Here is a 12,817-nt window from a genome sequence, read left to right as displayed (position 1 = left end):
TGTTCAAGATGTTCTATTGTTGGTTTTTTTTCCTTGTTGTTGTTGTTGTTATTGTTTGTATATTATTTATTTCTACTCATCTTTATAATTTCCCTTCTTCAACTAGCTTTAGGTTGTATTTGTTGTTTCCTTTCTAGCTCCTTTGGGTGTAAGGGTAGGTTTTTTATTTTAGACTCTTCTTGCTTCTTGATGTAGACCTGTATTGCAATATACTTTCCTCTTAAGACTGCCTTTAGTGCAGTTTTGGACTGTCATGTTTTCATTTTTATTTGCCTCCATGTATTTTTAATTTCTTCTTTAATTTATTGATTAATCCATTCATTCCTTAGTAGGATTTTCTTTAACCTTCATGTATTTGTGGTCTTTCCAAATTTTTTCTTCTGATTTCCCTCAAGTATCATAGTGTTGTGGTCTGAAGTTATGCTGGTATGATCTCAGTCTTTTTTTACTTGTTGAGAACTGATTTGTGACCCAGTATGTGATCTATCCTGGAGAATATTTCATGTGCACTTGAAAAGAATGTGTATTCTTCTGCCTTAGGGTGAAATGTTCAGAATATATCTGTTAAGTCCATTTGGTCTAGTGTTTCATCCAAAGCCATGGTTTCCTTGTTGATTTTCTGCTTAGGTGAGCTGTCCATTGTAAGTGGAGTGTTAAATCCCCTACTATTTTTGTTTTCTTATCAATGAGTTTCTTTACACATGTTAGTAATTCATTTATATATTTGGGTGCTGACAATATGGGGACATAAATATTTATAATTGGTAGATCTTCTTGATGGATAGACCCCTTAATTATGTTAATATGCCCTTTTTCATCTCTTGTTACAGTCTTTGTTTTAAAATATAGGTTGTCTGATAGAAGTATAGCTACTGTAGCTCTTTTGACGTCCATTAGCATGATAGATAGTTCTCCATCCCTTCACTTTCAATCTGCAGGTACCTTTAGGTCTAAAATGAGTGTCTTGTAGGCAGCATATAGATAGGTCTTTTTTTAATTCATTCTGATACTTTATGTCTTTTGATTAGAGCATTTAGCCCTTTTATATTTAGAGTGATTACTGATAGATATGAATTTAGTGCCTTTGTGTTACCTGTAAAGTTAGTATTCCTGGTGATGTTCTCTGTTCCTTCCTAGTCTTTTTTTTTTTTTGCTTTTTCTAGTGTTTTTTCTCACCGCCCCCCCCCCCCCCCCAGAGTCCCCTTTAATATTTCTTGCTGGGCTTGTTTAGTGCTCACAAACTCCTTTATTTTTTGTTCATCTGGGCAACTCTTTATCTCTCCTTCTATTCTGAGTGGCAGCCTTGTTGGATAAAGTATTCTTGGCTGCATCTTTATCCTGTTTGGCATGCTGAATATATCATGCCACTCCTTTCTGGCCTGCCAAATTTCTGTGAATAGATCTGCTGTGAACCTGATCTGTCTTCCCTTGTAGCTTATGGACTTTTTTTCTTTGCTGCTTTCAGGATTCTTTCCTTGTATGTATATCTTGTTATTTGACTATGAAGTGTCTTGGTGATGTCTGGTGTTTTTTGAATTTGGAGTTCTCTGTGCTTCTTGGATTTTGATGTCTGTTTCCTTCCCCAGGCTAGTGAAACTTTCTGCTATAATTTGCTCAAATAAACCTTCTACCTCTTTTTGTCTTTCTTCATCTTCTGGGACTACTATGGTATGAATGTTATTACATTCTAAGGAATTGTTGAGTTCCCTGAATCTATATTCATGGTCTGATACCTTTGTTTCCCTCTTCTTTTTGCATAATTGTTTTCCATAATTTGTTATTCTATATCACTGAAATCCTTCTTCTGCTTCATTCATCCTCGTTGTCCTGACATCCATTTGGATTTGCATGTCAGTTATAGCATTTTAAATTTTGGCCTGACTCGTTTTTAGCTCTTTTATCTCTGCAGTAAGGGATTCTCTAGTGTTGTTTATGCTTTTTTTTTTTTTCTAATGCAGCTGGTATCCTTATAATTGTTGTTTTAAATTATAGTTCAGACATCTTATTTATATCTGTATTGATTAAATTCCTGGCTGTCCTTTCTTCCTGTTCTTTCTTTTGGGGTGAATCCCTCCATCTTGTCATATTGTCAAGGTAAAAAAACCCACAAAACAAACAAAGGAAGCTATATCCTACTTCCCCTACAAATAAAGCATTGCAGCACTCTATGGTCAGTAGACTTGGTGCATGTGAGTGTTTTGTGCTAGTCTTCTGGGAGTGAGGCCTGCTGTGCTGATTGTCAGGTGGACTTGCCCTATTGGAAATGTACCTGCAGGGCACAGAAGAGTGGGGTTTGGTGTAAGCTGCTCTGGCCTCCACCTGGTGGCACTGTTTTGCTCACTGAAGTCCTTTGTGCTGATGGGTGGGGTGAAAATGCATCATTCTGCTTTGTCATCCCTAGAGCAGAGAGCTCCGCTTGTCCCTCTTCAGGAAGCCCCCACAGAAGAGAAAACAACCACCTGCCTTATGTCCCCTGCTTCCACCAGATCCCTGCCTTCACCCTCCTATGTCTGAGCTATGAGCCTGCCTGCAGTATAGTACCATTATGTTTTATCTCAAGCACTTGGCTGGGTTTCAAAACTCCCAATTTTAGAGATCATGTGGCATGGACCTAAGCTGATCCTGTAGGAGAAGGTCTTGCTGCACTCTGGCCAGTGCAGGCTTGTCCCAGAAATTGAATGCACAATTGTGTAGTGGTTCAGAATTAATAGTAGAGTGCAGCAGAAAGCTATCACCAGGGCTTATTGCCCTCAGTCAGTATCCCTGTTCCTATGTTAGTGAACAGAGCAGCTCAATGGTGCCTGCCAGGTCTTTTGCTCCTGGACAGGCTGTGTCCCTTCTCCCAGATGCACTCCAAGCAGGGGAACTCTGCTCCTGTGGGAACCAAGGGATCTGTAGTCTACACTTCCCACTCCTGTGTTCCCATCCTCCACCCCCACTGGAGGACCAGTAGGCCTACCAGGTGTGACCCTGATGATGGCATGGACCTTTGAAACTTCAGATTTGGTGCTCTGCTGGCTATCAAAACTTGCCATATTGAGCCCCTCTCTTTTTCCCAGTCAATGTTTTTGGGGAAGAGTTTTTCTTCTGAAATTCCCCACACACGCACTTTTACTCTTTCTCTTTTTTTCTCTCTTCTCCTCTCTCCACTATCAGGGCTCCCTTCCCATCGCAGCACCATCAACTCTTCTTCCCCTCACATCAACTCTCCGCTGCTCCTACCTTCCATGATGTGGTGGTGTAGCAGGATTCTTGCATAGAGAGTCATGACACCGAGGTTTGTCTTTCCAGGAAACAACTGTATTCCTGTTGGCACCATTCAGTTGGGTTCGTAGCCAAAGAACTGAGCCCTGAATGCCACGTGACGTAGTTTTTTTTTTTTTTATATTATATTTTTTACTTCTTTGTCTCCCATATATGCTAACACACAAACATGCAGTCTGATTAAGTGGTCTCATGTTACAAGGTCACAAGGGATGTTGTCAAGTACTTGAATAGCAAAGTTGCCTTAAGGTTTTTTTTTTTTTCCTTTCCTTAGGGAGGGGACCCTACCACTGTGGTTTTTTCTTCTCTATTTGTTTTTTTCTTAAGTTTATTTATTTATTTTTTGAGAGAGAGTGAGCATAAATGAGGGAGGAGCAGAGAGAGAGAGGGAAACACAGAATCTGAAGCAGGCTCCAGGCTCCGAGCTGTCAGCAGGAGCTCAAACTCATGAATAGCAACATCATTACCTGAGCTAAAGTTGGATACTTAACAGCCTGAGCCACTCAGGTGCCCCTCACCTCTATTTGTGCATTTTTGCTCTTTCAGTCCTCAGATCTATTTCTTGGGTGTTCAGAATGATTTGATATTTATCTAGTTGTGTTTGAGGGACGAAGCAGCCCTAAGGTCTCCCTACTCCTCTGCCATGTTAACTCCCACCAAAAGGCATATGAATGTTTAAAGCAAAAGGCTTTAACATTGCATTATAGGGTCTGTAATATGTATACTTGCATATAAAAGGAAAACATAAAGGACGGAAAATAATAAGTAAGCTACATTATTTCAGATTTTCAATATTTACATATAAAAATACAATGTTAACATTAACTGAATTATAATAGTTTAGAAATGCATATTTTAATTCCCGGAACAAGCACTAATAAAATAAGATGAATTGCTAAAAACCAAAGATGAATCAAAACAGAATACAAGGGACCATTTGATTATTCTGAAAGAAGGGAAGAATGGAGGAACACAGATGAAAAGTTAGACAAAGGGAAATAGAAAGCAAAATGGAATTATTAAATCCAACCATATAGGTAATTACATTAAATATAATTGGAATAAAACTTTAAGTATAAGGTAGGGATTAGTAGGCTGAATAGAAAATCAATATTCAAGTATATGTTCTGGAAAGAGACACACATAAATTTAAGGAAACAATATGCTACAATAAAAAGATGGAAAATTTTATACTAAAACATTACCATAATAATCACTACTATGTTACAATCAGACCAAATGGACAATCATTGTTAGAACTACATAAATCACTATTTACTATTTATTATTCATAAATCACATAACAATAGTAGAAATTTCATAACTCAATTATCTTGGCAACAGATAGATAAAATAGAAAGATAGAAATATTTATATATGAAATATATATATATAACTTTAATGTTTACATCATATATTTCATATGTATGCATTTCATAGATATATTTTTTTACATGCATTTATGTTATTCTACTCACATTGTACAATTGTTAAACAACCTGCAAAAAGTACAAAAGCCTAGTCCATTTTCCAATACCAGGTGAGAGCTAAGTTGCAAAAAAGGAGCAGTACCATAAGTTACAAGGAAAGTTTGGGTGTCCTGTACAAGTTATACTGTTCCTATCTATGCAGGCTCCTTAGATCAATGTGTCTTTTCTTTTGAGGACAGGAACAATGAGACTTTGAACAGGTCTGACATTGGAATGCTTCTACTTGATAAGCCTTAAAACTCTTTTGGCATTTGCAACACAGTTGTTTGAAATTAACCTTATTAGTTCCAGAAACGCACCACACATAAGCACTCTCCCACCTGGTCTTACAATCTTTGCAGTGAAAATAGCCATATTTTGGTTCCAAAAACTGGAAGTTGGGTTTTCTGAGCAAATCTGTTCCGCTGACTTCCCGTCTGCTTGCACTTCCGTTCCTGAGGGCTTGAGGCATCTTCTTCCCCCCAGCTCATACTGGCAAAGCTACTCCCTTTTGCACTCTTCAGAACTTGGAGTTGGTGGTTTCTGGTGCTGCTGGCTGTCCTCTGCAGGACCCCAAAGTACCTTCCTTTCCTGGTCTTCCCCCTCCTTCTGCAGCTGGATAAAGCTCCTATAACCTATCCCTGGTGAATAGACTCCCCAGGCCAGCAGGGGTACCTTGTGGCTTGTGCTGCCCCAGAGGGAGAACAGTGTGAGAACCCAGCGATACAGACTTGTCCATCCGCAGACTCACCTGCACGCCCACCTCCCTGGTGTTAGCCTTGCAAAGCCTCAGGCTCAGGCTGGCATTCATCTGGGTGAGAATGAAATTAAGCTCCGATTTCTTTGAAGGTTCCATACAATAGTCAGAGGCATTTGCAGGCACAAGGAAACAAGGCCTGGCCAGGAAAGTCGGGGGACCAGTGTCTTGCCTCCAGTCAGGCTGAAATATATATATATGGAATATATATAGGCAATAAATATATATAAATGTATATATATGTATTTATATATACATGTATAAATATTCATAAATATATATACATATACATATATATGCAATGTATATATGAAATATATGTAAGTTATATATATTGCATATATATATTGCATATATATATTTCATGTATACATTTCGTGTATGTATTTCTTATATATGTATTATATATATAGTATATATATATAAGTAATGTATATGCATCTGTATGGTTTATTTATACATATATTTCATATATATAACGTGTATATACTTTGTAATATATACATTGCATATATATTGCTTATTTTTACATATTTCACATATATATTTTGTATATATGTATTATATATATTTCATATATATTATATATCATAATATATTATATATTATATATATATCATAATATGTTACAATGATATAACATATATATCATTGTATGTTTCATATACATATTTTTGTATATATAGTATATATATAGTGTATATATATATGCAATATATATGTTGCTTATTTATAAATATATATTGCATATATATTTCATATAAATAGCATATATATCCAATATATATACACAACATATATATAGCATATATATTGCTTATTTATATCTATATTTCATATATATATTTTTCATATAACATATTTTTCATATATATATTTTGTATGCATATAGCATATAAATATGAAATATGTATATAAATAATATATATTGCTTATATATATTGCAATACATATGCAATATATATAAGCAATATATATGCATATCTATATACATTACTTATTTATATATGAAATACACATATATTTCATGTATATTGCATATGTATATATTGCATATATATATGCGATTTATATATATGGCATATATGTATTGCTTATTTATATATATGGCATATATGTATTGCATATATATGTATTTCATGTATATATAGTTCATATATATAGTTCATATGTATATATTTTGTATACACTATATACACACATATATATGAAATATATAACGAACTATATATGAACTATGTATATGAAATACATATATGAAATATATATGAAATTTATGTATGAAATATACATATGAAAGATATATGTATTACATATATGTATATGAAATAATATAATTGAAATATATGTATATGAAATATATGTATTTGTAATACATATGTGAAATTTATATGAAATATATATATGAAATATGTAATGTAAACATTAAAGATATTTAGCAAATATGAGGAATCATTTTTCAATATAGACTGACATTGAATATTACCTAATATTTTTATATAAAGTCTATTTTTTCTGATACAAACATAAGATTCTAGTTTTCATTAATTAAAATATTTTTTCTTTATTTTCCAGCTTTCAGTATATATGTGTTTGAGGTGTATTTCATAAATATATATGGCTGAGTTAATTTTTAAAACCCAAGTTGAGAATTTCTAGAATGACATCAGCATATGGCTGATTCATCAGTCATATCCCACACTCAACTATAACAATTTGTCATCCATCCATCTAGTGGAGAAACTCTTGCACACTGTTGGAAGAAAAAAATGTGAGTTTGGATGCATTAGAGAGGGTAAGAGGAACATTTGACTTTACTTGCATCACCTCTTCCACCATGTGGCACAGCCTAGTGCAAAGAGTTCTTGGCTCCTGATTTCTCCTATGGGGGAAAGTAAGAGCATATGAATGGGTGCCTGTTTCCTTATCTGTGCATTGTGCTGCCAAAGAGCCCATTTGTTTCTTGCTTCATTCAGAATACTGCATCATGAGTTGCATGACTTGGGGGGGTGGGTGGAAAGAGGCAGCAGAACAGCCAATGAGACTCTCAGAGGGCTTTAAAGGGATGCAGATTCTACTAGTAACACAACAGACTCCATCAAGAATCCTACCCATGAGCTTTCAGGGACACAGTTGATAATTGTATTAGATGTTAATGGACTAATCATGCTAATTTAGTTCAGAAATTGTTAGAATGGATAAAAATTGAAACAAAATCCAACTATTTGCTATCTAAAAGAAATGTTCTTTAAATATAATGATAGGTTGAAAGTAAATAGACAAAAATATATACAATGCAAAGTAAAAATATGAAGGTTTGCTCTCAGATAATATCAGATGAAATAGATTTCAAAATTGCATGCATTAACAGAAATAGCAAGGGACACTTCATAAATGATACAGGAGTTAATTCAATAGGAAGACACTGTAACCAGAAAGATTTGTGCCCAATGACAAAGCTTCGGGATTTATTTACGTCTTCTTTTATTTCTGTATTATTCAATATGAGTTTTTATTTAAAAAAAAAAAAAACAGCCAACTACAATGTCTAGATTCTGCAAACCCTTCCTAGAACTCTCCCAACTTCTCTTGGTTAGGAGGTGGCAACACACTCCTCTGTCTGTGCCTTGATTGATGGCTTGCCAGAGTTGCCATCTTCCCTTTACAAAATTGATATTTGTGCTTCAGCTGGGTGTTTTCACCTTCCTCACGTCTTCCGTTGCTGTAGTTCTTGTCACTATGCTCTGGCTGTCTTTTGGGACTGGCCATATGTTAGATTATGTTTCCTGGTTCCCAAACTAGCCCATATCCTTATCCTTTTACATTGTCTTATGCTTAGAAAATCATAACTCTCACGCTTTTTTCAGTCATTTTATCTACACTCAATGTATATTCGTAGCCCATACCAGTTCCTTTTATTACGTGCCATGAAGGTAATCCCTTCTATTGACTGAGATATAAAATAACTGCATCCAGTAATAAAATATACATGTGTTACATACTGTATGACTAATCTGCAAATAATATAAATATGTAGCACTCTTTGCCCTGAATAAGTTAATCAATAAATCAACAATGTTTATTTTACTGCTATTATGTATGTATAATCATGGTATGAACTATCATGTATTCAACACAGTACTGCCAGTATTGGACATTAGGCTCATAAGATTTACAATCCACTGGGGGAGAGAAAATGATTAATCATGGTAAAATTAGATAGCAATGAAGTAGATCACTACTGTCCAAAACTACACTAAGTCCTCAAAAAAAAAAAAAACAATTAATGTGAATGGAGTTGTTAAATTATTTCATAGAAATATTATAAATGAAATGTGGGAGTGAGGATCCTTACATATATGTATATCTGGAGTATAACACCTATAACTTGGCTATGTTAGCTATACAATGCTTTTTGTTTAGGAAAGTACTTCCTTTAGCCAAATTGCTCTTTGACTGCTTTTTTTCCTCAGCCAGGAGAAGCTGGAAGAATTATCAGATTGCCTTATTATAAAGGCAGCTGTGTTATGTTTGGGAAAACAATGAAATCAGGAGAGTTGAATTTCTAGCCTTTGTTCTTTCACTTTATACTTGCATAGCCTGGACCTTTCTGAGACTTAGCTTCCTTATCTTTTAAGGACACAATAATACGTTCTTTCTAAGCCATAAAGCACTTTTAAAGTATGAGCTGTGATCTTCATTAGCTATCTGACTCAAATATTTTCAATTACATGTAAAGCTAAAAATTGTGGACTGAGAGCAAACTGAGGGTTGATGGGGGGTGGGAGGGAGGAGAGGGTGGGTGATGGGTATTGAGGAGGGCACCTTTTGGGATGAGCACTGGGTGTTGTATGGAAACCAATTTGACAATAAATTTCATATATAAATAAAAAAAAATAATAAAGTAGCGTAGTTGTCAGGGAAAAAAAAATAAATAAAAATTGTGGACTGTGTTTCTAGGTCCTAAATTCTACAATAATCTTGAGATGCGAAGCCAAATATTAAATGAAGGAAGACATAATGAATGTTTAACTTAGTGTTATTTCAAACCAATATAGAGTTTTCTCATTTCTTTTTGTGTTTAAAAACACATCTCTTTAAGAGAATATTCAAAAGTATAGTATAAAGAATGCTGAGTAAATTTATTTTGAACGATAATGAATGACATCTCAAGCTAATTGTGGTGTTTGGAATAATATAATTATTGCAGATTTTATATGGAACAAACTCAATACAAGAAAGAAAGAATGACATTTTCCTAATATGCAGCTATGTTGGATTGATAAAATTAATCCAATTAATTCATAATTATATTTGTGTTCTCCAGCATGTAAATAATACTAAATTGATGTTTCATAAAACTAGCCATTAAAGAACTTACAAGTTGATTTTCACATAAAAATTACCAAGATTGATGAGGGCAAGATGGAAAAACTAATGGCAAAAAGTGACATAAAACATGACTATTATTTTACAGTTAAACAATGTTATGCCATGAAATGGAAAAGGCCATTACCAGCTGGTTGTTAATACCCTAAGAATGCTTTTGTGTGATAATTAAAATGCAAAAGCTAGTCATTCCCATTTTATTGGGTAGGGGAAGCCATAATGTAGATTTTTATAGGAACATTCAGAGTTACTGCTGTTATCCATAACTCTTCTGTCTTTTAAAAATGTAGCCAACAAATGTACATTGTTTTCAGTTGTGCTGATTTATGACATAATCACAGCAATTATAGCAGGGCAAGTCCTATTTGAGAAGTCAGTCAAGCCCTTTTAGCCTGATGCTGTTGAATTACAGCTTTCAAATGTACCCTTGAGTCTTTAAAGTGTCTCTCATCAAACCTTGAATGAAACCAATTTTATAAACATAGCAGAAATTAGGGGTGCTACTACATTTTAAGCTGTCACTTTAGAAGTTTGTGCATCAATTCCAACACATCTATCATTCTTCAAGATTAATTTGTGACTTTAAGAATTATTGCAATGGACTATTTTACATATTCTCAAGGGCAGAAAATCTATGTGGAGGATCATAATATCTAAAAATAGATGTAATTGTTTTGGAGGCAAGACAGAAGAATGAATATATGAATATATATGTATATGTTTCTATATATTTGTCTATATATCCCTCTATCATTTATCTATTATGCATCTATCTATCTATCTATCTATCTATCTATCTATCTATCTATCATCTATTTATTTATCACCTATCTATCCTATCTGGGTAATAGTGAAAAAATCCCAACTTTTAAAATAAAATAACTAATATTCTCAGTGGCACATGATCTACTTTTGTGGCAAAATTATTTCCAGAAAAAGTATTTGTGAGGCATTTTTAAAAGAATTATTACTGAAATAGTTCCCAAAGAAGATACTTTTCTGAAATACGAAGCATAATTTGATATGTAATTTATGGCATGCTTATGATTAAAAGATGTCTCACTCTTTTGTAATTGCATTTTAACTAAAAAGAGCTTTACTTGATTGTAAAAATGATTTGCTTTTTGTATATTTTTAACCTTTTATTTTGAGATAATTTTGGACATACACAAAGAGAGAACTGAAAGAGAACTGAAAAGTTGCAGAAATAGAACTGAAAATTCTTGCACAAAAATTAATAGTTTCTTTAACTCAAGTACAAGGATCAAAATAAAAATTAACACTGATGCAATACTATTAACTAATCTATAGACCCTGTTTAATTGCCAGTTGTCCAAATTGTCCAAGCCAGGATCCCATATTGCATTTAGTTATCATGTCAGTCTTTTTTGTGTGTTTCATGATCCTACGTTTGAGGAGAAATGTACAATTGTTTTGTAGAATGTCTCCCAATTTGGATTTGTCCGATGTTTCCTGATGATTAAATTCAGATTATGCATTCTTTGTAAGAGTGCCAGAAAAGTAATACCATGTCTTTCTCAGTATATCATAGTAGGAGGCACGTAATGTTTATAGATGTTATTAAGGGAAATGCTAGACAACCTGGTTCAGGTGGTACCTAAAAAGTTTCTCCATTGTAATGCTATTATTTTCTCTCTTTGTAAATAATAATTATCTTGTGGGAAGATACTGTTAAGTTATGCTAATATCCTGTTTCTTATTAAGCTTTTGCCTACTAATTTTAGCATTCATGGATGAATCTTGCTGTGACAATTTTTACTGTGATGTTGCCAAATAGTGACTTTTATTTCCATCATCCCTTCTACATTTATTAATTGGAATTTTACTAGAAGGAAGAACAGCCCATTTTCCCCTTTATTTCTTCAATGGTATATTTATATTGGCATTGGCTCCTGGATATTTTATTCTATGATTCATAGTTCATTATTATTATTTATTTTTGCTCAAATTATCCCAGGTTTGGTCATGAGAATCCCTTCAAATTTATTCCTTTCTATATCTCCAATAATTTGTTTTAAGCATTCGCATACTTCCAGGCAACATGAAGTATTCCCTTCTAATCTAGTACTTTTCCTGAAATCAGCCATTTTCTCAGAGTCCTTTCATTTTTATTGAAGAATGGCGTTCAGAAAACAAAATATGGGCACTAGTTATGCTCATTGCTACTGTAGTGTTACTGTTCTAGGTCTTCTTAGTGGGTACACATGGACATCTATACCAATATCTATATTGATTTCTATGTATTTTTCTATGTGTTTGTTAAGAATTGTTAGTACATACTGATTCATCTGGTTAAGTCCAACACCCAAGGGTTCATTCTAGCCTTCCTCAACTCATATTTATAATTCCTTTCTCCTACAATAAGAAAACTGCATCTAATTATTCACATTCATTTGAAGGTGAATAACCCTAATTTCATAATTACAAAAATCCTAATTTTATAATTACTAATTATACTCTTGTGAGTATAGAGTAGAATATTTGCATGTAGTTCATTTTGTCTTAGCCTGTTAGCTTACAGTCAAATAATGCAAATAATGTTTTACTGAATTAACAGATTAGTTCTTTTCTTCCCCACACAGTTTTGTGTGGTTTTGTTAGGCATTTGTAATACAGTAAGTTTGCCTTATTACTGCTTGTACCTCATTTTGTGCTTTCCCACATTCTGGATAATTTTAATTATTTACAAAATGTGTGTAGATCATGTATATATCAAACTTTACCGTGGCACTAAAAGTCAGAATTATACCCAGAAGCAACCTCAGAGCCATTCTTTCTACCCCATTTTAGTTGCACTGATTTTTCTACCGTATTACCACCTATATTCTGTAAGTTAGCTAATTATATTAATTTCTGACTTATCTTTATGCCTTTTATCTGTTTTCTTATCTTTTTTCCTTCTACAATCTTCTTTGTA

The 12,817-nt window shown here is 33.7% G+C and overlaps 1 pseudogene; it reads right to left on the bottom strand.

Annotated features, from left to right (window-relative positions):
* Positions 1-4,884: 4,884 nt before the first annotated feature.
* Positions 4,885-12,817, bottom strand: part of LOC121029246 (ZAR1-like protein) — a 75,759-nt pseudogene continuing 67,826 nt past the window's right edge.

The sequence above is a fragment of the Herpailurus yagouaroundi genome, unplaced genomic scaffold (genome assembly GCF_014898765.1).
Source record: "Herpailurus yagouaroundi ecotype Mexico unplaced genomic scaffold, PumYag 139, whole genome shotgun sequence".
NCBI classification, from domain to species: Eukaryota; Metazoa; Chordata; class Mammalia; order Carnivora; family Felidae; genus Herpailurus; species Herpailurus yagouaroundi.
The sequence above is the reverse complement of the archived record's forward strand: the minus strand, read 5'-3'. Positions and strand labels throughout refer to the sequence as shown.